The 24,612-nt window shown below is 40.4% G+C and overlaps 1 long non-coding RNA gene across 1 annotated transcript in view; it reads left to right on the top strand.

The window, feature by feature from the left end:
- The window catches only part of LOC136400916 (uncharacterized), a 448,134-nt gene that overhangs the window by 134,399 nt on the left and 289,123 nt on the right, over window positions 1–24,612 (top strand). The window contains exon 2 of the long non-coding RNA XR_010750427.1: window positions 2,278–2,370. This is a non-coding gene — a long non-coding RNA (uncharacterized lncRNA). The remainder of the gene's footprint in view (window positions 1–2,277; window positions 2,371–24,612) is intronic.

Here is a 24,612-nt window from a genome sequence, read left to right as displayed (position 1 = left end):
CTTTGGTCTTTGTTTTCTCTGCTTTTTGGTTTTTGAGGGTTCTATATAGTTATATGTTCTCTAGTTCAGAGAGTCTTTCATCAGCTGTGCCTGGTCTGCTAGGGAACCCATCAAAGGCATTCTTAACTTCTGTTGCAGTGTTCTTTTAACACTAGCATTTCGTTTTGGCTCTTAGGATTTCCATCTCTTTGCTTGCATTGCCAATCTGTCCTTTCACACTGTCTACTTTATCCAGTAGAGCCCTTATTATATTAGTCATAGTTGGTTTAAATCCCAAATCCTGTAATTTTAACATCCCTGCAATGCCTGGTTCTGATGCTTTCTCTCTCTCTCTCTTCAAATTGTGTTTTTCCTTAATAGCCAGATGTGATATACCAGGTGAAAGAAACTGCTATAAATTGATTGGCCTTTAGTAATTTGGTAGTGAAGTGTAGGGGAGGGAAAGCTTTCTCTAGTTCTCTGATTAGGTCTCAGACTTGTAGTAATCCTGTGCCTTTCGACTGTGAACTTCACAAGTGGTTCTTTTTTTTTTTTTTTTCCTTCTTAGGTGAGACAGAATGGTAGAGTGAGTTGGAGTTGAGCATTTCCTTCTCCCATGTGTAAGGCTTGAGGATACTGAAATTGGGTATTTCCCTTCTTTGGGTCAGTTAGGCTCTGATAATACCAGTTAAATATCTTCACCTATGGGCAGGCTTTATTAAGAAGAGCAGAGTGCTCTGATGTATTTGAGAACAGTTTTTTCTCCTTCCCTTGCCAGAAGCACAAGAGATTTTTTTCCTGAGATTTTCTGTGGGGACCAGGTCGAGCTCCTGGAGGTAATTCTCACAATATTGTGGACGACCCCCTATGACTGGGTCTCCATGGTGTTTTAAAATGTCAGAGTTTCCCGCAATGAGCCTCCAAGAATCTGTCAATTACAGATCAGGTTTTCTTTCCCCACACTGGTTCCCATGGAGGTTTCCACTTGCGAATCTCTGCTTGGTAAGTTGTGAGTTCCCGTGTTTCCTGTTTGTCTGTCCAGTGTTGGGAACAGTCGGTTTGCTCTGTGTCTTCTTTCTTGTGGATCTAAGGAAAGTTGTTTTTTTCTGTTCTGTTCAACCTTTTACTTTGTTGTTAAGATAGAAGAGCAACTTCCAAGCTATTTACATGCAGAATGGAAACATTTGTAGTACTTTTTAAAACATAGGAGCTTGTTATTTAAAAAGTAAAAAAAATAGGAAGCAGATACTGAAATAAAATTAGGAGTGCAAAAGATTTATGGGTAACACCTGTTAAAGGAAGGGGCAGAAATGGGGATTGGGCAACAGGGGTTCTCAGAATGTGCAGCAGAGCTGACAAAGTGTCCACCAGCCCTGTGAAAACTGGGGAGCAAGGATTGCCCATTAGTGGAGTCCTCCTTTGGTCAGGCATGGCTGGACCCCTTTATCCAAGTCTTGCTTACTCATTGGCTGGTGCCACCCCGAGAGGATTGTGACATTTTTCTGGAAGTTTTATTACTTTAAATTTAAATTTTTGCATCTAGTCTTTGATGCATTTGAGTTAGCCTTTGTTTATCATGTGAGGTGAGGTAAGGTTGAGAATATATTTCATGTGTATACTGAATTGTTCCAACATCATTTGTTGCAAAATTCTTATTTATATATGGCTATGTGAACTTGCCATTTGTTATAGTGATTGTGACCCTGGCTTCTGGTGGTATTCTCCCCTAGCCTCAATTGTATCAGAGCCCCATCATCTCCGTTGCTGTCTATGAGCCAAATTCTGTCATGGCATCTCCTATCAGCTCTGATCTGCGGAGAAGAGCTACTATGAACTTCTTGATAATGATGCCCCTCTCATCAGCATATTTTGGATGGCTTTGGTGAACAGCGTGCCCTCTGGGCCTTACCACAGTGTGGATTCCTCAGGGGGGTTGTCAGAGCTCACAAAGTATCTCCGTGCCAGTGCGCCTGGTTCCCTAACCCTTTCGCTCCTTTTCTATAGTCTTGGCAGTTCAGGCATTTCAGCCTTGCTCAGCGGGAGTCGTCAGTTTCTCCAGCTTCTAACAGAAGCCGCCCTAGCTGCTAATTTATACCACCTCCTTGGGCCCTTTCCAGAACACTAAACCTATATTCTGAGACAGTGTCCCTACGTCAATTGACACTCAATAAATTCAGGTCCATGGTAGGCCTTGGTCAATTCAGTTCATACCTATTATCTCCAGCCCTGCTACTATATGCTGGCTGATTCTTGCATTTTTTTTTTTTTTTAACGCAGTCCCCTTTCCTCTCTTATCAGGCCCAGCTCACACTGGCTGCACCATTACTACAACTTGATCCTATCTATTATTGGTGCCCTGGCATAAGAGGAGGTGAGGGCAAATCCTGAGTGGTGAGTCCTGTTGCTTGGTGGGACAGGGGCTTCTGCAGGTTCTGCCCACCTGGGATGGGCCAGTATTGCCTGCCAGGCAGTAAGTTATCCAATCCCAACACTTCATTGTTCTGCCTGCTTTCTTGGACCACTGTCTATACTATGTTACCTGGATTCTAGGTTCATTAGGGATGAACACTTTTGAAAGGAAAAGGGAGGAAACGGGACAGGGCAGTGGGAAACAGGACAGGGCAGTGGGAAATAGGATTGCCGTGCAGATTTAACAAAGTCTCTGAGGCCTAATGAGAAACTTGAAGCAAAATGTACTGGTGTTTAGAAGAGACTCATATTATGTATTCAGTGGCTGGACCTTTACTATGCTCTTGCTTAGTCATTGGCTGATGCCACCTTGAGAAGGTCATGAGCTGAGTGCAAAAGCTGAGGCAGATGTGAAGGAGGTGACATGCCCAGGCTGGCAGAGGACTACACTCTTTGGCACTGGGTAGACTTCTTTCTTGAAGGAGAGTCTGAGTGTTACAATATTCTATGGGATACACTTTCATCCTGGATTCAAGAGAGTCTAGTTCCACTAATTCTGCTAATTATAATGACAGTAAAAACAATTTAGTAATGGGAAAATATAATTATTTATGACTATTAGTATAGCCATGCAAGTTTAGGTTCAGCTTGATTCGTTATACATACACTAAACATCTATTTCCTATCCAGATGTTATTATATCTGAAATAAAACTGTCTGACTTTCTTCCCCAACATTGGAACTTCATGAGTCAAGAATCCTAGCGTTATTTACAACTTTTGAAGATTCCCCAAGGCGGTTATTTTTTCTAACAATGGTGTTTCTTTACTCAGTTTTCTTTCTTCCTCTTTTAAATACCAAGGAGTGATTCTCTCCATTTTATACAGTACTTTCTTTTTTTCCCTCTTATCTCTGGCTTTGCAGAGAGAAATGACAATTGCTTGCTAATAGTTGTAGGCTTTTGGTCATATTCCACGGTATCTCACCAGGGACTCTCTGGAGGGGAGTGTAGGAAGATGGGAATTCCCTCGCAATCCAACAAGTGACCATCATTCTTTCTGCAGACATTCCTGACCATTAGTCTTGTAGCTCCTCACCCCCCACCTCTAATAAAGAACTTATTTAATGCTAATTCATATGCATTGTACAATTTATTTAATAGAACATTAAGTTTTGTAGCTTTATTTTTTAATATAACATAGTTACTTTTAAAGCAGTATGACCTCTTTCTGGAAGAAAACATATTTAAAAGAAATTTAATTAGCACTGTGATTTTTGAATTTTTTTAATTAAAAATTATGATCTCTGAACCTTTGAATTAATCACATCCTTGTGACCAGAAAAGGGCTCCACAAGGAAATAGGGAGCAATTCTGAATTTGGGCAGTGGTTAGAAAGAAGAATGGAAATAAATACGAATTATAACATTTTGTTTTTCTCCTTGCACATGGATGTTTTCCAGGACAATAAAAATAATGACTCTAGAGCCAAGGGAAGAGTTTGATACCAAGTTGAGAATCATAAATAAAAACAGGATTTTTGAAATGGAAATTGAGAATATTAAGGGGACTGGATAGAGAAATGCAGTGTGTGTGTGTGTGTGTGATGGGAAATTCCACTTTTGAACCTGCATTTTCTAACTTCTTATCACGAGGTATTTATTACAGCATTGGATTAGGTCATTGCAACTACTAGTTTATCCTTTTGTTTTCAATCAACTTCATGTCAAAGCAATTATTGTCCAACCTTTAAATTTCCTTTAAAATGATTGGGGCGGGGGGGGGGGTAGGTGGGGGTGGGCACAGGGAGGGTAGATAGGAATGCGAAGAGACTTTGCTCAGGGCAATGGGCACAGGATACAGTGTGCAGATGATGTTTGGTTGCGTTGTTCACTTTAAACCTGTATGGTTTTGTGACCCAATGTCACCCCAATAAATTCAATGAAGAGTGATTGGGAACAAAATTCATTGTTTTTCATGCCACCCCACTAAAAAAGCTGGTATGTCTAGTCCTGTATCACAACTAAGGAAAAGAAAAAAGCAGATTAAGGTACTGTACCAAAGAATTTGTATGAGAATTAGAATTAATCATCGTAATTCTCAAGCTTCTATTTTTCCAAATAATCATATTGCCTTTTGTATACTTATATATTCAATGCATTTTTTTTAATTCTTGTTCAACATGTTTTATTGCAAATATGTTTTTTAATTACTCAATATAATTTTAAGTACACAGAGGAAGTTATTATCTAATTAGTGGTAGGTTGGTAGAGAAATATATATTTAACTTCCATTTTAAAAAAAGCCTTTATTTGATCTAATTTGAATGTGTAAAAATCATACAAAAATAGTTAATGTAAATTCTAACTCTCTTACCTTTATATTATTCTCCTTTTTTAAGTGAGAAGAGGGGAGATAGTGAGACAGATTCCTGCATGTGCTCTAATCAGGATCCACCCAGCAACCCTATCTGGGGCTGATTGCTTGAATCAACTGAGCTATTTTTAACACCTGAGGCTAAAGTTCAGAGCAGCCAACTTATCTACATGCCTGAGGTAGAGCTCAAACCAATTGAGTCACTGGCTGTGGGAGGAGAAGAGAGAGAGAAAGGGGAAAGGGAGAGGGAGAGAAGCAAATGATTGCCTCTCTTGTGTGTCCTGACTGGGAATCAACCCTGGGACATCCATTTGTTGGGCTAAGGCTCCATCCACTGAGCCAACCAGCTAGGGCCATCTTCATATAATTCTTAATATGATGTTACTGAAAATGTATTTTGATCACCTAATCTATCCCATAAATATTGACCTTTGGATGCATAAAACATGGTTTACTTTTCCCACATTTAAAGAGAATTCTGCATGGGAGAGTTCTGTAATTTAGATCATTTTATTTTACTAGATCTTAGAAAAAGGATAAAAACTGTTGAGGGAATTCATAGTTTTTTGTGTTATCAGAGTTTTCTATTTATAAAAAAAACTATCATGCTCTGAGTGTCCTAATAATCATCTTGATACTGGATTTCTCAAAGCAACTATAGAGACTATATTTTTCTGAAGTTTTTTCCTCCAGGATATGAAGAAAAGTGAGTAAGCATTATTTTTTTTTTTTTAAAAAAGACATACCCTTTTTCACAAAGATAATATATACCGCAGTAACTTTTAAATTTTAGAAAATATTTGGTTAATATTGGAAGAATGAATGGATTGTTAGTGATCAGTTTTTCTCTCCATAGTTTTCTAGAATTTAAGGACAAACATAGATAACTCTTTTCAAACTCCTCTGGCCAGTGGGTATAAGCAGATGTGTTAATTTCCTTAGCCTTTTATTAAAAGGAAGGGCAGGATTTGGGACAAGGTTTTGGAGGCTTCTTTTCATTAGTACTTCTTCTATTTTGTTTTTTTGTTTTTTTGCCTGGATCTATGAGGTACTTTGTGAGTTATTTTATCATGAAACCAAAGGCCAAAAGATGCATATCTTTTTTGAAGATGTTATGCCTTAAATTTTACAGGGGCAGTAAGAGTATTTCTGATGCCTGATTTGTAGCTGAACTTTGAGAAATCACAGAACACATAGCTTTTCCCCCTTGGTGGCTAAGGGCCTTGTTAAGTTAATGTATAATTGTTAAATCCTATCAGGGGCTACGAATTTCTACAAGAAACAAATACAATGTATAAGAGAATGGAACATATGGAGGTTAATCTGTATTACTTAAATAGTTCTATAATTTGGGGTTGAAGCTAATTTAAGAGTAAACCATCTTAAAATAATCCCTTTAAAAAAATAAATCCCATTTTTCTTATTTCGTACTTAATAAATAAGAGTATATCAGAAAAAAACAAAGTTACGTGTGTCTGTGATGGTGTTGCTGTGAGGACATTTTCAGTGACTAGAGTAAAAATGTGTTTTTAGAAACCATCATATTTTTAAAAAAAAACACAAATGCAGGTTTTGTACAAATTATCATTGCCTAATAACACAGATATGATTTAACTTTATGTATTTGTGAAGTGGTAATCGCTAAACTTTTACTACAATCTCGGACAAAGAAGAAAATAGAAAATCAAAGGCTTTATAAGATCCTGCAAGAAACAGAATTTTATGTGGTCAGCAGTATGTGTGATAAGTTTAAATTAAAATTTTGAAATAAAGATTTATTAACTATTAATATTTTTACTTGATGACATTTAATATTACTACATAATTTTGCTTACTGTCTTAGGTGCCAATATGTTTGTGAAATTTAACTTGAATTATCACAAATATAAAACACTTTGGATTTAACTTCTCATATTTAAAATGTTACATAAAGTAGATTATATTTTGTGATAATTTCTTCTCAATATAAAATAAATTCTATAATTTAATTTAAACAAAACATGTTGCATTTATTCAAAAACATTTTCTAATCTCTTTTTCTGCTTAGTAAGTCCTCTCTGTAAATATTTACGAGTTTGCCCTTTAAAACAAAACAAAAAAGAACTTTTAAAATTCAAAGCAAAACACGACAAAAGAAACAAATTAGGAAAGTATTTCTTTCTTGGCAAGAGATCTTTTTGTGAATATTTGGCTTAGGATACTGAAAGTTGCGACATTTTATTCTTCTGGGGCAAGGGCTTCCCCCTTCCTTCCTCCAAAGTAATCTGGGTGCTGGTTCTGCCCTTTGTTTATTTTTATGCAATGATGACAGCACATCCTTATGTTGACCAATTACTGACAGAAAACAATTTAGGTAAACAGTGACAGTTGTGCTAGCAAATTTGTTTCCATTCTGTAAATTTAATCTACGACAGTCTGTCTTTGGTACTGTCTTCCAAATTTTCCACATGCTTTTTACTTTGTTCCCCTCCCAATGTGTGAATGACTGTAGTTGCTGGGAGTTTTGACTGTTACCTTCTTGTGAGACCTGTTTATTCCATCAACTGCTAGGAGACAGAAGGGTTCCCGGCTTCTAGCCACTTACTCTATCAACTCTTCAAGCTCCTGATTCTCGCGGATATCCCCAATGTCTTTTGATACACAGTACTGTAACATGCTGTTGTTCGCTTTCCGAAAACTCTATTTCATCAGTACTGCTGCTGAACCCATCTGTTAGCTCTATATTGCTGCAGGTTTAGATATTACTCGGAGTTTTATTCACACGTTTCGTCGTTTGCTTTTTGAAGGTGCACAACATACGTGCTCTGTGGTAAAGGACTTTTACTGAAAAGGAAAGACCACATGAAACACTTTTGATTTTTACATTGTTCTCACGTAGATTAGCATGAAAGACCGGAAACCACAGTCATATGTTGACTAAGACCCACTCTTTTGGAGTGGGGACCTCAAATTGTTATGATGTTGTAGGAGTAGTATATAAGCACTTACTGTTTATGAAAGACTTTCAGCTTCCTGGAGAAAGTGCCCTGCCAAGGGAGTTGGGAAACATTAAAGAGCTTTAGGAAGAAGACTCTCCTGTAAGCGGTATTTTAAAACAGACGAGATGTTCACCCTTCTGACCCACTTTGAGAGTACACAAAGGGGGGGCTGGAAACGTTCCCTTTGGGGTTTGCCATATTTTTCCCTGTTGATACTATAGAGAAAATGAACGTCACTGTAACTCCTTTGAGGAGTCTCAACTCACTGGGACTATTTTTTTTAACTACAACTGTGGTCCCTCAACTCCCCCTGCATTTTCTATGGGGTGGGCACCTTTAATGACCTCCCAATTTGAATTGAAGAGACCCAAATTTTCCCTGAAGCTGCTTTTTTGGGATATTGATTTTAAGATGTTTATTAGGAAACAAAAGACTCAGAAAGAACCTTTGACCCTCCCCTCTTTCCTGCCCAAGAGATTCAGACAGAGAAAACTGCTTCAGGAAGAATAATTTAGGCTGCTGCCTTAGCCTCATTTGAATTAAGGGTGGTAAATAGTGCACTGCAGGCTGTTAGCTGGTACCCCTGTGTCCCATAGTTTCTGAGTCACCATGAGAACTTTCCTGCCAGGGATGGATCCCCTCTTCCTCAACTATCCGTGAATCGCCGGTTCTCACTTCTGAAATCTAATGCCCAGTTATCCTGTTTTCTCCTTTGTCCAAAATGTCTTATAGACTCAGTGTTGGCTCACTGTTAAAGGGGGATTTTCATGGGTTGACCATGTCTATGTGAAGTCCTCATGTACGTGTATGAAATTTAGATTTTTCTCTTGATAATCTGTCTCTTAATGTGGCTGTGAGACCAGCCAGAAGAACTCCAAAAGTGGGAGGAAAATGGTAATATTTCTTTTAGCCCCTGTAGGGTGCAGAGAGTTTCCCCGACTTGCAGGACCTGAAACACTACAGACCCTTGCCTCCTGTCTCACTCGCTTCCCTCTTCTCCCACTCTGCCGCAGTGGCCTGGGCGCAGGATGCTCCCCGGCTCCTCCCCGCCCCCTCCCCGCCCCTTCTCTGTGTGCCCTGCCCTGCCCTGCCCACCTCTTCCCCAGCTCCTCCCTTTGCTGTCTAGGGGCAGAAGGAAAGGCGCCATTTTCTTCTTACAGGATTTTGCTTTGTCATAACTTTTGCTTTTTTTGGTGGGTTGCTTTTTGGCTTTTCTACCAGGCTGCTTGTGACTCGATGCAAATGGCCAGTGATATCTCCAGCTCCACAAACAAGGGGTGCAGCCTTGACGGGCTTGATAGCCTAGTGGTCTTCAGTGATGCCTTCCCACCGGCCCCCAGCTAGCAGTTCTGACACAGGGACTTCCTTTCCCACCTTCAGAGTCGCCTGTTGAGTTTCAAGACTTTGCTGACTTACTCTCTGGGGCCCCAAGGCTGGGATGTGGATATGAGCCAGCCATCTGTCACGGATTAGTGTTGGGGGAAGAAGGAACTTTCTGCAGAATAGTGTGCTATATCTACTGTGATGCCTACATTATTTGACTTGGAAATGATATCAATCAGCACTTCACCCCTCTCATACTCTAAGATAAGGTAGGCACTGGAGAAGAGAAAACGGCTTTCTTTGAGAAATTAATCACTGTGAAGAAAATACAGAGAAGGCAGTTAAGTTTCATTCCAGTGTACTCCCTTACTCCCTTTTTCTCTCAGTTTTGTCTCTGAAGTGGTTGTTTTTATTTCTGGTTGAGCTCTGCTCCCCAGAACATTCCCAATTGTCCCTCCACCCCCAGCCATCCGCCCTGCTGAATACTGCTTTTGCCAGATCTCTACAAGGTAGACAAGATCAGTTTTAAGTAAGTAGTCTATAAAAATGACCACAGATTTTTTTTTAATTAGCTCTTCTGAGCCAAAATTGTCTGCATAGAGCTATTCAAACTTAGTTTTGCTAAGAGTTAAGGTTTGGAAAGTATTACTCAAGATAATGTGCCACTGGGTACATTATCTGGGTGTTCAGGTAATGTAGAACTCATGGAGGGTGCGGGTGTCTTTATTCACATTGATACCCTTTTCTTCCTCTGACTACATGCTTTAGAGATGTGAGTGGTGAATACTGAATCTACGTCTGGACTTATCCTATTAGAGACAAGTTGTGTTAGCCACTGAAAATACATGACGTTTTTTTGTAGGGAGGATGCATTTTTTCCTCTCTTTGCCCATGACAGGAGGGCAAGAAAACAAAAGCTGGATGACTTAAGGCTAGAATTCACAAACCTAACTGTAGAGGAAGGTTCTATCAAGAGTTGGCTGGTAGCCCAAGGCATATTATGGGGCTCACTGAGCAAGTCCATGAAGCCCAGGACTAGGAGGCTGAGCAGAAAGAATTAAAGGTGGCACCGTCTTCTAGAAGAAGGGTGGGCATACTGCTAATGTGAGATGTCATTATGTGGTAGGAAAGGTGCCATTATCCTTCAAGGTGGTCTGGCCCTAGAGAAGAAGATTTAAACAGACTACAAAGGGTTCAGTTTTATATAGGACCTGGGATAACAGGCACACACTAGCTGAAGTCACCATGGAAGGGGAATCAAAGGGGAATCAGTGTGCTGAGTGCATGAGGGGCACGGGTTCTGGTCCTGTATGTAGACCAAGGTGAGCCTTGGTCACGATGCTTCCTCTGCTGGTGAATAGGGGTAGAGGGAGTTTAGAATGGCCGAGCAGTTCAAGTCTTGGAGTGTGACCTAATTCTCAGCCTAGCTAGTACCACAGAGTCTGGGTGGTAGTATTATTTATTTTCGTCCTTTTCAGAATGGCCCTGTGACAAGTAGCCTGGGTTTGCAGATGGGCTCACAGGAAATCTGAGTGAGTACGAGAGAAGGCAAAAGCAGGAAAACAATGCTTGTGCTTAAAATGATGAAATTCTGTTCTCAGGTTTTCATGCCAGGGAATACAATTTCAGGATAAAAGGGTTTCCAAATGTCTGAAATTGACCAAGGAGATGAAACTTTATTTGGCTATATGGGGTATAATGTTGAATATTATTTCCTCAGTGGACAGACAGACACTCTTGGATAACTTTCTGAACTATTGCTAGAGGACAATGGAAGGTCAGAGTTTAAAGCGATTAGTCTGGTAGGAGGTCCTGCCATACAATATGGTTGAAAAAAACAACAATATTATCTAGTTCTGGCAGGTAAGGTCTTGAATGTGCAAACTATCGAGTATAGTATCTTTAGTGACCATTTTCGCTTACTTTCATTGTTTTCGTCTTTAGCTGGTGAATTCTTGGCTCTACATGTATGTGTTAGAAAAATTTCTACACAACTCAGCAGTATCAGTGTTAACTATGAGAATTGTGGGCACATTGAAACTTTCTGCCTCCTTGTCTGTTTAGTTATGTAACTATTAGATAACATCCATTGAGAGGGTTATTCCAGTATTTGTCTTGGTCGTCCAAAGAAAATGGTGAGGAAACAAAAGCTGCTTCAACATAACCCATTTTTTAAAAAGAAAAATGTAATCTGTGAGTACGGGATAAAAATATTTTTTAATGTGTCCTGTTTGAAGAAATAAGACTTTTGGATTTAGAAGTGAAACATTGTTTTACTAATAAGCATGTTTTGTTTGTTTTTAAAGAACTGTAGCATGTACGTTCATCAAAACACCATTTCTGCCTTTTTGGAAAAATTATTTGTTTGGCTGAATTTCCCCACTTTTTAAAAAACCTTGTAAACTTCTAGGTTTTAATTATTTTGATAGGTTTGCAGTACCTCCAATTTTAATGCCATTATTTGAATAAAGTCTTTTTTCCCCCAGCTTCTATTTTATTTCTTATGTGTTGCTTACCACATTGGGTTGTGAGAACGGCTTAAAACCTTCAGGTTTATTTGATTTTTTTTCTTTTTGTCTCCCCATGTTATATTTATTTGAAAGGCCTTCAAACAGAAAGATTTGTTAGCTAATTGTGAGTTCTTGTTGTGATGGAATCTTTTAAGTTTAAGTTCTGAAGGTAAATGGAAGGCAAATGTATGTTTCCCATGATGTTAATTAAGAAGAGCAGATTAGGCCCTGGCCGATGGCTTGGTGGGTAAGAGCATCAGCCCCTTGTATGGACGTCCTGGGTTGTTGATTCCCAGGCAGGGCACACAGGAGATGCGACCATCTGCTTCTTTTCCCCTCCCTCTTGCCCTTTTCTCCCTCTTCCCCTTCCACAGACAGGGGCTCGACTGGTTTGAGTGTGGCCCTGGGTGTTGAGGATAGCTCTGTTGGAGCACATCAGCCTTAGGCACTGAGGATAGCTTGGTTGATTCAAGTATTGGCCTTAGATGGGGTTGCCGGGATGATATCCTGGTGAGAGCACATGTGGGAGTCTGCCTCATTATCTCCCCTCCTATCACCTTAAAAGAAAAGAAAAGAAGAAGAACAGATTAGAATTCAATTTATAGTTTTTCAACCAATAGTTATTGTTTTCTAAATTTAAAAAATAATTTTTACAACATAATTCATGAGACATCTATGTACAATCTCCTTAATAAAGGATATTCTTATATGTAAGGGAATATGAGTATTCTTTTAAGGAAAGAATTTTTTAATTTTTTTTCAAAGTACACAATCATTTGGCACTTCTGCACCTTTCGGATTTTCATGACTTTTAAGCAGTTATTACATGTGAATACATTTTGCTGCTTTTAGAAAGGTTAAGCCATAAATTTTAGGGGGAGATGTTTCTCTCCCCCTCCTTCAGATTTTTTTTTATTATTTAAAATTTGTCTTAAAGTCTGTTATCAGTTTCAAAAAACTGACTCAACTTGTTTGTCATAAAAATAACTTCCCAATATTGAACTTTGCTTTTGGAAAGTTATCAAATATTCGGTAGAATGTGGGAAAGTAAATTCCTCAATTTTAATGTGATTCCTGTAAGCGTGGCGGTAGAGTTAAAATGATCTGTTGCTTGGTATTTAAAAAATGTATTCCATGTATTCTGTGGCCCTGTTATTAATTTTAAAATCCTTACATTTACCAATAGTCTCAATTAACCAATATGCATCTCTTTCTCCACAATCAGCCTAATTTCATATGAGAGAAAAATGACTTTTCCCTTGGGGTCAGTGATGAAATCAAACATTTTTGATTATGTGTGGAATCTCACCTTGGACTGCTTTGTCCCTGTTCATAGAATGGGTAGTGAGGAATTAATTCCAGGTGAAACACTAAGGACTTACTTGTTTACCCATGCCATTGATTTAAAATTACTGAGTTCTTATTAGATAAATATACTAGATTCTTTTCTAATATATGGAACACTATAATTCTAACACTAAAGCTAAAGTAATTTTATGTACAGAATCTTCTTGGACCTGGAAAGTCTTCTGAAATCTTCCCCTGGGAAAATTAGTAAAGCTACTACTATTTATTAAATGCTTACCTTGTGTTATGGTTAAGCAAATTGTTTTACAAGTAATTTCTTTTTCTTACCATATCCCTATGAGATAGTTATTATTATTACTATTTATATTAAGTGAGAGGCAGGGAGGCAGAAAGATAGACTCCCACATGAGCCTCAACCAGGATCCACCTAGCAAGAATAATTTTTTTTTAGGGGGTGATATTCTGCCCATCTGGGGCTGCTGCTCCATTGCTCAATAACCAAGCCATTTTAGCACTTGAGGCAAAGCCATGGAGCCATCCTCAGCAGGCCTAGGGCCAACTCACTTGAACCACTTGAGTCATGGCTGCAGGAGGGGAAGAGAGAAAGAGAGAGAGAGAACAGGATGGGGAAGGGTAGAGAAGCAGATAGTCGCTTCTCCTGTGTGCCCTGACCAGTAATTGAACCTAGGACTTCCACACACTGAGCCGACACTCCAGCACTGAGCTAACCAGCCAGGGCAAGATAGTTTTTATAAATAGTTCATTTTACAGAAGAAAACACAGATTGGAGCCACCCAGATAATCTAATCCTTCCATAGTGAATCTCTTAATTTAAATAACATCTGCAAAGTTTCTTTTGTCATATAAGGCAACATATTTATAGCTTCTTTTCTTTTATTCTTTTTTATTGAATTTATTGAGGTGACATTAATTAGTAAAAGTAGACAGGTTTCAGGTGTAGAGTTCTATAAAACATCATCTGTGTACTGTGTTGTGTGTTCACCACCCTGAGTCAAGCCTCCTTCCATCACCATCTGTTCCTCTCTACCCTCTTGCACCTCCCCACCTCTTCCCCTGTTAATCACCATACTGTTGTCTGTGTCTATGAGGGCTTCTTTTGTTGGTTTTTTTTTTTTTTTTTTTTGCTTAATCTCTTTACCTGTTTCATCCAGCCTTCCAAACCCCCTCTCCTCTGACAACTTCTGGGGATTAGACATCTTTGGGACTATTATGCTGCTTACTACACTATATGTATCTTTTCAGCAAATGGTTTCAAAAAACACTAACTTAAACTATTGCCAAAGTGAAGGAAAAATAATTAAGCATCAGAGTAAATTCAGTAATTTCAATGCCTCTGAATGGCTTATTGCTGGCAGCCAATTTCTTTAGCCCCAGACCTGTGTGTGTGTATATTTAATTCATCCTGTCTAATGTTTTCCTTATTTTTGTCATAATCACTTTGAAAAATTACTTTAATGAAATATATTTTGCATCCAATAAAATTCATTCATTTTAAGCAAACAATTAATTGCGTTTTGTCATATTGCTTTTTATGTTTAAACATTTTAAAACTTAGTTCAACTAGAATAGACACACAGAAAAGGGAATGTGTTGTAAGTGCAGAGCTTGATGAATTTTCACAAACTGAAGTCATTTGTTTAACAAACGTTCAGGTCAAGTCATAATGATTATTTTTTTTGTATGTGTGTGTGTGGTCAGCTTTATTGGGCATAATGTATATACAATAAAATTAATCAATTTTAGGTATACATTTGGATATTTATCTAACTCTCACCACAATCATGATATAGAACATTTTTATCATTCCCCAACTACCCTCCTGCCCCATTCCAGTTGATCTCTATTCTCTACTTGTGACCCCAGAAACCACTGATCTGATATCTATCAATTTATTTTTGCCTTTTCTTGAACTTCATGTATAATTACTTTAATTAAGCAGGTTTTCATATTAACTTCGTTCCTTTAGCACGATGTTTTTGAGATTCATCCATTTTGTTGCATTTGTCAGCAGTGAATATACCACAATTTGGTTACTTTTTTACCAGTTAAGGGACATTTGGGTTGATTTCTGCCCCCATAGTTGACTATTATGAATAAAGCTGCTATGAACATTCCCATGGGAATTGTTGTGTGGACAGTTTTTGCTTCTTTTGGGTGAACATCTAAGACTAGAATTGTTCAGTTATATGGCAAGTGTATTGTATATCTTTTAATTTTAGAGAGAGGAGGAGAGAGAGAGAGAGATAGAAATAAATGTGGGGGAGGAGCAAAAAGCATCAACTTGTAGTAGTTGCTTCTCATATGCGCCTTGACAGGGCAAGCCTGCGGTTTTGAACTGGTGACCTTGGCATTCCAGGTTGACACTTTATCTGCTGCGCCACCACAGATCAGGGAATTGTATATCTTTATAAGAAACTGCCAAATTGTTTTTTACAATGGCTGTACTATTTTGCACTATCAATTATAGTATATCAGAGTTTCAGTTGCTTTCTGCAACCTAGGCAAAATCTGGCATTAGAGATTCCAAGATGGTGATGGAGTAGGTAGACTTTCCAACTATGTCCTCCCCAGGACCAAATTAGAGTTATAAGCAAATTTTAGAATAATCAGCTTTGGACTGGATGAAGAGGAGTCCATAACCAGGGAGTCACAGAAGCCACACCAAGACTGGTAGGAAGGGTAGAGACATGAAAAGAGCTGCCCTGCTCCTAGGAGCACGTGGTGGATGACAGTCCGGAGGGACTCCCAGTGCCATGGAAGTTAGCCCTGAGAGGTGTGGGTCCTGAGCCCCAGGCAGAGAGCCCCAGTCTAGAGCACCAGAGCCTAGGAGAGGCGCCCACATAGCATTTGGCGGTAAAAAGAAGTGAAGTTTCTGTCTGTGAGAAAGAGACGAGAGCTCTCAGAGACAAAGGCACTGTCTTCAAGGGCCAGCACAGAATATCTCATTCACAGCCATTTACTTGGGGCTCTGGTGGAAGGAAGGCTGAGAGGACTGGAGTGGCATGAGGAGAGGGTGAAATTGGCAACCCCAGGAAGAACATTGTGGGGGTCGGCCACCAGAACCCCTATGTTAAGGAGGAGGTGCTTCTGTGCTTCCTCTTTGAGGCATGAGGTAGTAGAAGCCAAGATGGTGGCCATAGAGACCTGTCAGTCTAGCCTCAAAGAGAGATCTGATCAGTTGTAGGAGGGACCATAAGAAGCGTGGGAAAAATTTAGAAGCTGTTTGATTGGTATAAAATAAAAGCTAGTCCTTCCCACAAATATAAACACCGGCCTATCAAGGAAAGGTCTCTTCTCTCTCACTTGAAAACAGACACGGGTCCCATTCATTAGCAGGTTCTGGGAGCAGCCCTGTGGCATGGGCTGGCAGCCGTACGGTCTCTCAAGTGCTGGCTCTGAGTGCAACCTGGGGACAGCAAGGGGCATTTGAAACTATAGTTCACAGATGGAATTATTGTATTGTAACACACAGAGAACACAAATACAATAGAGAAAAGAGCCTTCAATTCTGGGGAGAGCATGATCCTTAAATATACACCTAAATTCTAGTAAGTATTTGAGTCTAAAATCTAGTAAAGTAAGAAAAGACACTATTTTTACTGTGTGAAAATTCAGTATTGTGACCCTACTGCATTTCTTAGATTAGTCTTTTTTTCTTCTTTTTCAAGTGAGAGGAGAGGAGATAGACAAACTCCCACATGTGCCTTGACTAGGATCCATCCAGCAACTCTCTTCTGGGGCCGATGCTCTGCCCATCTGGGGGCATGCTCTCAACGAGCTATTTTTAGCACCTTAGGCAGGGCTCCAGGTTGCCATCCTCAGTGCCAGGGGCCTGTGTGTTGAAACCAATCAAGCCATAGTTGCAGAAGGCAAACAGAGAAAGAAGAGAGGGGGAAGAGGGAAGGGTGCAGAAGCAGATGATCACTTCTCCTGTATGCTCTGACTGGGAATCAAACCCAGGACATCTACATGCTAGGCCAATGCTCTACCACTGAGCCAACCATCTAGGGCTGATTTATCATTCTTGAATGGCTTCTCTGTCCCCAAAATCTTGTCATCTTTGTATATGGAAAATTTCCCATATTTTCCCATGTTGTTGATACATTTGGGGCATATGTCTTTGTCTGCTCATTTTGTCTGTGTATTAGGCAGCTTCACTCTGACTCCCCAGTTGGTTGTGGTGTCTTTATGAGGAAGATGAGCTCAGTGGTACTAACCTCCAGGCCACCTGAGTTTTGTTCTAGGAATGTTTCTTGATGGTTATATTTACCTTCTTGTTGTTTCTGAGTCTTGAATGCAGTTGGCTTTTTGGTGGTTTGGAGTTATCCCTTTAGGCTGCCTGGTTCTAAGGATCAACCTTGATCACGTGTATTAGACGCTGTGCAGTGTCTGTCTATGGGGTGATTATTCTCCGGTGTCTGGTGCCTGCTGGACTCCCCCTTTGGGAATGCCATATATGTAGCTAGCTGAGTCTAGTGTTGGTGTAGTTTGCCACTCACTACTAGTTGTGTTGGTTCTGAGTCCTCTTGGGTGAGGTTCAGGTATAAGTTGACATCAGCCATTGTTTGTAACACACCATGGGCTACCTGTCTGGAGCTATCACTCTGAACACTGTTTGTGTCTACATTTTCAGTGCCTCGGTGTGTGTGGGAGGAGCCAACCTGTGTATAAGAATCGGCTTCCTCCTGCTTAGAGCTGACAGCAGCTCCATAAAAGGACCCAACTTCCAAAAAGGTTTCCTCCACTTTTCAGCTGTTCCATCTTCTATTGCACCTGCATGGTCTTCCCACAGAGACTTCTATAGAAATAATGTAGAGTGGACTCAGACTGGCCTCACCCCATCAACTCTACAGGTTGCAAGTTGGTGGGCTAGAACAGCTGAAGTTGGCATGACAACATTAGTGGGACCCCCTACTTCAGGGGTCTCTTGGTCAGAAGCTCAGTACAGGAAAAGTGGCCCCACTGCAGAGCCTAATCTCTCAGACACTGCTGGATATACCGATTCTTTTTCTCTCCAGCAAAGTGAGCAGCAGGTTCAGATTGGATGGGGTCTACAGTCCCTTCTACAGAAGTTCTCCCAGTGTGACCAGGCGGCGGTGCAGTGGATAGAGTATCAAATTGGGACACAAAGGACCCAGGTTCAAAATCTCATGGTCACTGGCTTGAGCACGGGCTCACGAGCTTGAGCCCGGGGTTGCTGGCTTGAGCGTGAGATCATAGACATGACCCCATGGTCACTGGCCTGAGCCCAAAGGTCGCTGGCTTGAAGCCCAAGGTTTCTGGCTTGAGCAAGGGGTCACTCAGTCTGCTGTAGCCCCCTAGTCAAGGTACATATGAGAAAGCAGTCAATGAACAACTAAGGAGCCGCAACGAAGAACTGATCCTTCTCATCCCTCTCCCTTCCTGTCTGTCTGTCCCTATCTGTCCCTCTCTTTGTCTCTCTCACTGTCTCAGTCACAAAAAAAAGTTCTTTCAGCTGGGAGCACTTGGTCTCAGGGAGAAAGACAAAAGAGTCCTCCACTGAGGCTGACTATACTCCCCCCCCCCCACCAGGAAAGTGGCTAAACCCCTCTACCAGTCCCAAGAATAAGCTATAAGAAACCCACAGCTTGAATGTCCATGTTCCAAGCCTCTCTCCCTTCCCCCTTTGAAACCTAGCCAAGGGGGGGGGGATCTCTGGCACCCAGGCTGGTCAACTGTGAAGCTCCACCCTGTCCAATGCACATAAGCCACTGTGCAAGTGCTGACCACAGACAGCAGAACTCACCTCAGCTGGGCCCAATGTCTGATGAGCCCTCCCTTTTGGACATGCTTCCAGCAAGGTTAGTTTGGTCCTGCTCCAATGCTCTCCATGGATGGCCACTGGATGTGCCAGCCCTGGGCCTCCCTGGAGGGAACCCAGTGCAGGACCCTGCCCGTGACTGGCCCTCAGCAACTTTCTTGGATCTACAGGCAAACCAGAGTTTGTGGACACCTCTGCTGGGCCCAGTTGCACATGGAAATACTAAGCCACACACCTATGCTGGGTTTGGGGGTAGGTCAGCAAAAGGCCCAAGGTTCCCTGAGATATGCCTCTTGCTGCTTCTGTCTGCTGGCTGCTTGTTAGACTTGGCCACTGAAAAAACCTCTAGTAGTGTAGGGCCTGGAGCAATTCAGGGATTTGGAAAAGTGAGTGTGGCTCCTACCCCTCAACCCTAGGTGTCTATCTGTCCTGACTTTTTCACAAACCTCAGTATGACCACTAGGAGTCCAATGGGTGTGGCCTCTGAAACCCAGAGATTTGGTCTGCCCACGGTCTAGGCAGTTTCTACTAAATGTCCCCTGCAGCAGAAGCACCAGTCATATTCTCAGGAGAGTGTGAGGCAAGCTCTGGCCTCAACACCAGAAAACTAAGTCATTTCATGCCCTCTGCTTCCTGAACAAGGCTGCCTACTTCTCAGCAGGGTCTGAGAGACCAGTTGCACCCTGTGGAGATGGAAAACCTGGTTCCTTCTCCCTATACGGAAGAAGGGGTGTTAATCCCACTAGCAGGTGATTCCCTGCAACTTCCCAGGGAAGCGAGAAGCTCCTCTGTGTCTCATTCTGTCTGCTTTCTCCTCTTATTAATATTTAGCTACCTACACTAACATAAAGACCTTACTTCCAAATAAGGCCCCCTGTTGAGGGTTAGGACTTCAACACGTGAATGTTGCGGAACACAATTCCAACCCTAACAGAAGGAATTTTAGACTTGTTAATAACAAGACAGGCTTTTGCTGAGCAGTTTTCATTTATTTTTTCAGATATCAGGATACTATATGGTCAATGGAAATCACTTTGGGATGCTCTGTTCTTGAAAGACACATTGCCCTACCCAGAAGCTGAGGGTCCGCAGGGCAGGGATGACACCAGCTTTCTTCTCTGCTCTATTTCATCCCACAGTAGCAGGCTCTTGTAGGAAATGTCAAGTTGTTTTGGATGCAAGATCCAAGCAATGTGGAGAAAGCAGAGAGGTGAATACAGATACTCAAAAGCTCAATATTAATCAATGCTTATGTTTGTAGGAAGCTCAAAGAGATGTTGAAATAGGTATGCAGGTTACAGGGCCATGAGTAGAGGGGTCATTTCAGAGTGCCGCACCATATAGATTCCAAGCTTCAGTGGCGGACTGGCTGCCCATGGAGCTCCACTCTGCACTTCACTGTGGGTATCTGACCTCTGGACAGCTGGGGGAGAGATTATTTTTTTCTTCTGTAAAAATTGCCTCTCATTAAATGTAAACACTGCGGTAAAGGACTTATTGTGAAATTTGCCAAACCTCTGAAAATGCAGCCATTTAAAAATGAGGTTGAGAGAGTAATTTTGACAAGAATGTCTTATTTTGTTGGTTTGCCTGCTCTGATTAAAACCTTCTGTGAGGCACGGCCCTTGTGTGATAGACCCTGACACAAATTACAACGATGACAGTGTGTTCACCAGCTTGGTCACTATGAACAGACACAGTTACTCCATGGCTGGGTTGAACGGCACCCCCCCCCCCCCCCCCCAAAGAGAGAAAAGCCCGCTTCAGCAGTGGCTTCTTTGGGGCATATGTAATCCCTGCATGGAAAGTTACAAAACCCTAGGAAATCCCACCTGTGAATGATTGTAGTATTTAACCCTGAGGTTATTTTCTATAATGCTCATTTCACAAAAAGCCTCCCTCACCCCCATTTTAGTGGTTAGTTTGTATAAGGCAGGCTCATGACTGTAAGCCTGAAAAACCACAATTTCCCAACAGGCAGGCTTCCCAGTGAAATAGTGTGAAGGCAACAGGGTTAACAGGTTAACCTCATAACTCAGAGAAACCGAAAGTCTTTTCTAACTATGATGTTCTAGGCCACGATAACCTTGGGGTCCTCCGAATGAGTTTTCATAGGAGACATATATAATCTTATATGCGATTCATCATTAATCTGTTTCTGGTATGCATATTGTATAGTTATATTTATATACTGAAGCCCTAAATACCACCTTTGTCTCTGCATGAGATAATATGAGTGACAATATGAGACAATATGAGTGTGCTGCTGGTATAAGGCCATAGGCGTTTCAAGGGTCACATGTTTGAGAACTTGAGAAAAGTTGAACACAATTTTTTTTTTCATTCTCTCTATTTTTTTAAAACCATAATTTTATACAAAACTGTTTAATCTGTCTTATGGTGGTACAGTATTTACAACAGAAAGGTTGTATGTTAAATGGTTGACCTTTCAAGCAACTCAAACACCTGGTTAGCATAAATCTTTTAATAGCAACACCACTTTATTAACTCCTTTGTTACCAGAACTTTTGAAAAGCACTTTTCTAAAAAGCTGTAGGGTGACTGGCCATGTGAACCCAAAATATTACATAGTAATAAGAATCGGTAAATATTGTTTACATTGAGATAGGAAACTTTATAAGAAGCACAACAGGTTGTTACTGGGGTTCAGGTTATTAATCTCATTGTCAAATAGTCTGTTTAATTTATGGCTTCATTTTTTCATTTCTGAATTCCATATTCAAGTGCACTAATGATTCCCATATTGGAAGTAATTTCTTAGATGGAGGAAAATAGCTTTAACCATTATAGAAAAAAATCCAAGATAATAAAGATGGAAACACAGGACACCTTGAAAAATTTCGCCTTGGGAAATGGCTATTTACATTTCCACCCTGTATGTAATGAACCAAAAGTATATGGAGTTAGAATGGAGTATAAATATAACTTTTGTATAGTCCTTTACATAACATTAGTTAAATGCAGTCAATGGTTTTTTTAGTCGCTAAATGATGTGTGTATGTTATTTTGTAGAAATGATCACTTTTGGTGAGAAAAAGTTAAAAGGAGTGAATGTTAATTATGTTCTGATAAAGAAGTGTATTGTGGCTGTGATTGTAAGCAGAATTCCACTATACAAGCGTATATAAACTATACATTCACATATACACTATCCAAGTACACATAAAACTACTAGAAACTATATATAATTTTCTACATTTATTCATTCATTTATTCATCCATTATACAGATATTTGATGAGGGTCTACTTTGTTTCTAACATGGGCTGGGTTCTGAAGATACCAGCCACCTATCACAAAGACATGGTCCTCTGTACGACAGAGAGAGCCCATCAGATTCTACCCAAACCAAAGCCCTGGCCAGGGTAATCAGGGGAATCACCTCTTTATGATGAATTCTCAACACATATCTCAACTCTAGCAGATTGCTCCCAAATTAAAACTTCCTCATCCTTTAAATTTCTGTATATACTTTGCAAAGGCTTATTAACTGAATTAATTAAACAACATATATTTAGAGTTTTCTCTACGCCAAGAATTATAGTGGGTGTTACAATTCTTAGCATGCATTCTTGGCACTACATATATCTTGTTAAAATGAGTCATCTTCCTAGGTAAAAAATGTAGAATTTCCTTTTTATTTTGCTGAAGTTTGCAGTTCTTAAAATTACTGATGCTCTTGATCATAATTTTGCAGAGTAATGAGAGCCATAGACAGGTAAGCAAATAGTTACGGGATCGTGTGAAAGAAGAGCTATGACTCCTCTGTGAGCTTACATATGAAGGATATGGTAAATAGCTCTGGCTGAGCAGATCAGGGAAGACTGTACGTGGAGGGTAATTTAGGACCTATACTTTGAAAGATGAGAGGTGATGTAGGGAGGGCACTAGAGGCAGAATGATTGGCAGCCACAGAGGCATAAAAGTAATCAGCTGGTTTGGGCAATTTTGAGTAGCTTAGTGTGACCTTAGCAAAGGTAGTCTCCAAAGAGGGCAGGCAGCTCTATCCCTTCCCCTTAGTCAGGGGCTCTCTACTCACACCACACTCTTCACTCTGCTTTGTCCAGTTCACCCCGTGCTATCAAGGGCCCATAATGGTTAGGTGGTGCTTTCAGTTTCTCATACAATAGAACTTTTGTCATGCTCCCTGTTTGCTATTGGAAGTAATCTCGTAAGTATTAACATTAAAAGAAAAAATTAGTGAACTTTAGAGTCTCAAAGATGAAAGACATAAAAAATTGCAAAGGTGTCACTTGGTGTTGTGAAGCATGACTCTTCTATCTTTTGGTTTTAAGACTCAAATATTGTTACAGAGAATATAATATTGGTTTTTGGTCCAGATCATATATCTTATCCTATGGGGCCATCTTACAGCCTTGCAAAGATGTTGTTGCCCAGCTAGAACCACAACCAGATGATCATCCAATTGGTCATTAAGAACTTGCACTTCAAGAATATTTTGTGGTGAATATTCATGGCACACATTTTTATGCTTATTACAAGAAATACATCCACAGGTAACACCTTGCCTACAAACCATCTTGTCAAATGTCTTCCAATATTGTTTCTTTCATATTTTTAATTCTTCAATTAAAACTTTGGCTACCAGCCTGACCAGGCGGTGGTGCAGTGGATAGAGCATTGACCTGGGATACTGAGGTCTCAGGTTTGAAACCCTGAGGTTACCAGCTTGAATAAGGGCTCTCCAGCTTCAGTGTGTGGCTGTTAGCTTGAGCATGGGATCATGGACATGATCCTATGGTCGCTGGCTTGAGCCCAAAGGTCGCTGGCTTGAGCAAAGGTCATTGGCTCAACTGGAGCCCCTCCCCCCTCATCAAGGCTCATATGAGAAAGCAATCAATGAACAGCTAAGATGCCACAACTATGAGTTAATGCTTCTCATCTCTCTTCCTTCTTGTCTGTCTATCCCTCTCTCTCTCTCTTTTACTTAAAAAAAAAAAAAAAGACTTTAGCTACCAGCCAGAAGTCCATGTACATCTGTTCTTTAAATTATGTTGCTTTAAGTTCTGCCTTCTTCAGAGCTTATTTTCAGAGACACTGTATCTCCACATCAGGGCACCTTCCATGCTTGTCATAGATACTTAGAAAGTGGGCTTGAGAGTGTCCTTTTCAGTCAACGAAAATCAAGGATCATGAGGAAAATATGGAAGACCAACCCCTAAAACCTATGTCTCTGGCTTGGTACAGCTATTTGATGCTGGAACATTATTCCACATGCCTGATTTAAAGGCTAGGTTGTCTTCCCAGATCCTTTCTCCCTCTTTCCCATATTAGGTGTTTATCTGGGCATGTGGTTGCTTTAACTAGAAAATATATTTCTCAGTGTCCTTTCTCAGCTAATATGAGTATATGAGTTCTTGCTAATGGAATGTGAGTGGAAATAATGTTTTTTTCATTTTCTGAAAAAGAAATTGTCCTGGACTTTTTTTTGTCAGCTACTTTCTATGGGTGGGCGTGTGGACATGTTGTTGAGCCAATATGTTTTAAAGTTTTATTTATTCATTTTTAGAGATAGAGGTGGGGAAGGAGAGAGAAGTATCAACCCATAGTTGCTTCCTCTATGTGCCTTGACTGAGCAGTCCTTGGGTTTCGAACCAGTGACCTCAGCACTCCAGGCCAACTCTTTATCCACTGCACTAGCACAGGTCAGGTTGCCAATTTTAGCCATGAAGATGAGTGTTACACTTTTTGAGACAGTAGAGAAACAAGGCAGAGAGAGAACCTACAACAGAACCACCCCTTGGGATGTACCTCTAGACATCCCTGGATAATTCAACATGAGAGAAAAATGAACCACTAGCTTCTGGGTTTCTTTGTTATAGCAGCTTGTACTGTACTGTACTTTACTGGAATATTGTTATGCTTGGCAGCTCTGATCTGCTTACTG

Source organism: Saccopteryx leptura, chromosome 1 (genome assembly GCF_036850995.1).
Source record: "Saccopteryx leptura isolate mSacLep1 chromosome 1, mSacLep1_pri_phased_curated, whole genome shotgun sequence".
Classification (NCBI taxonomy): Eukaryota; Metazoa; Chordata; class Mammalia; order Chiroptera; family Emballonuridae; genus Saccopteryx; species Saccopteryx leptura.
This window is presented reverse-complemented; position numbering and strand designations above follow the sequence as displayed.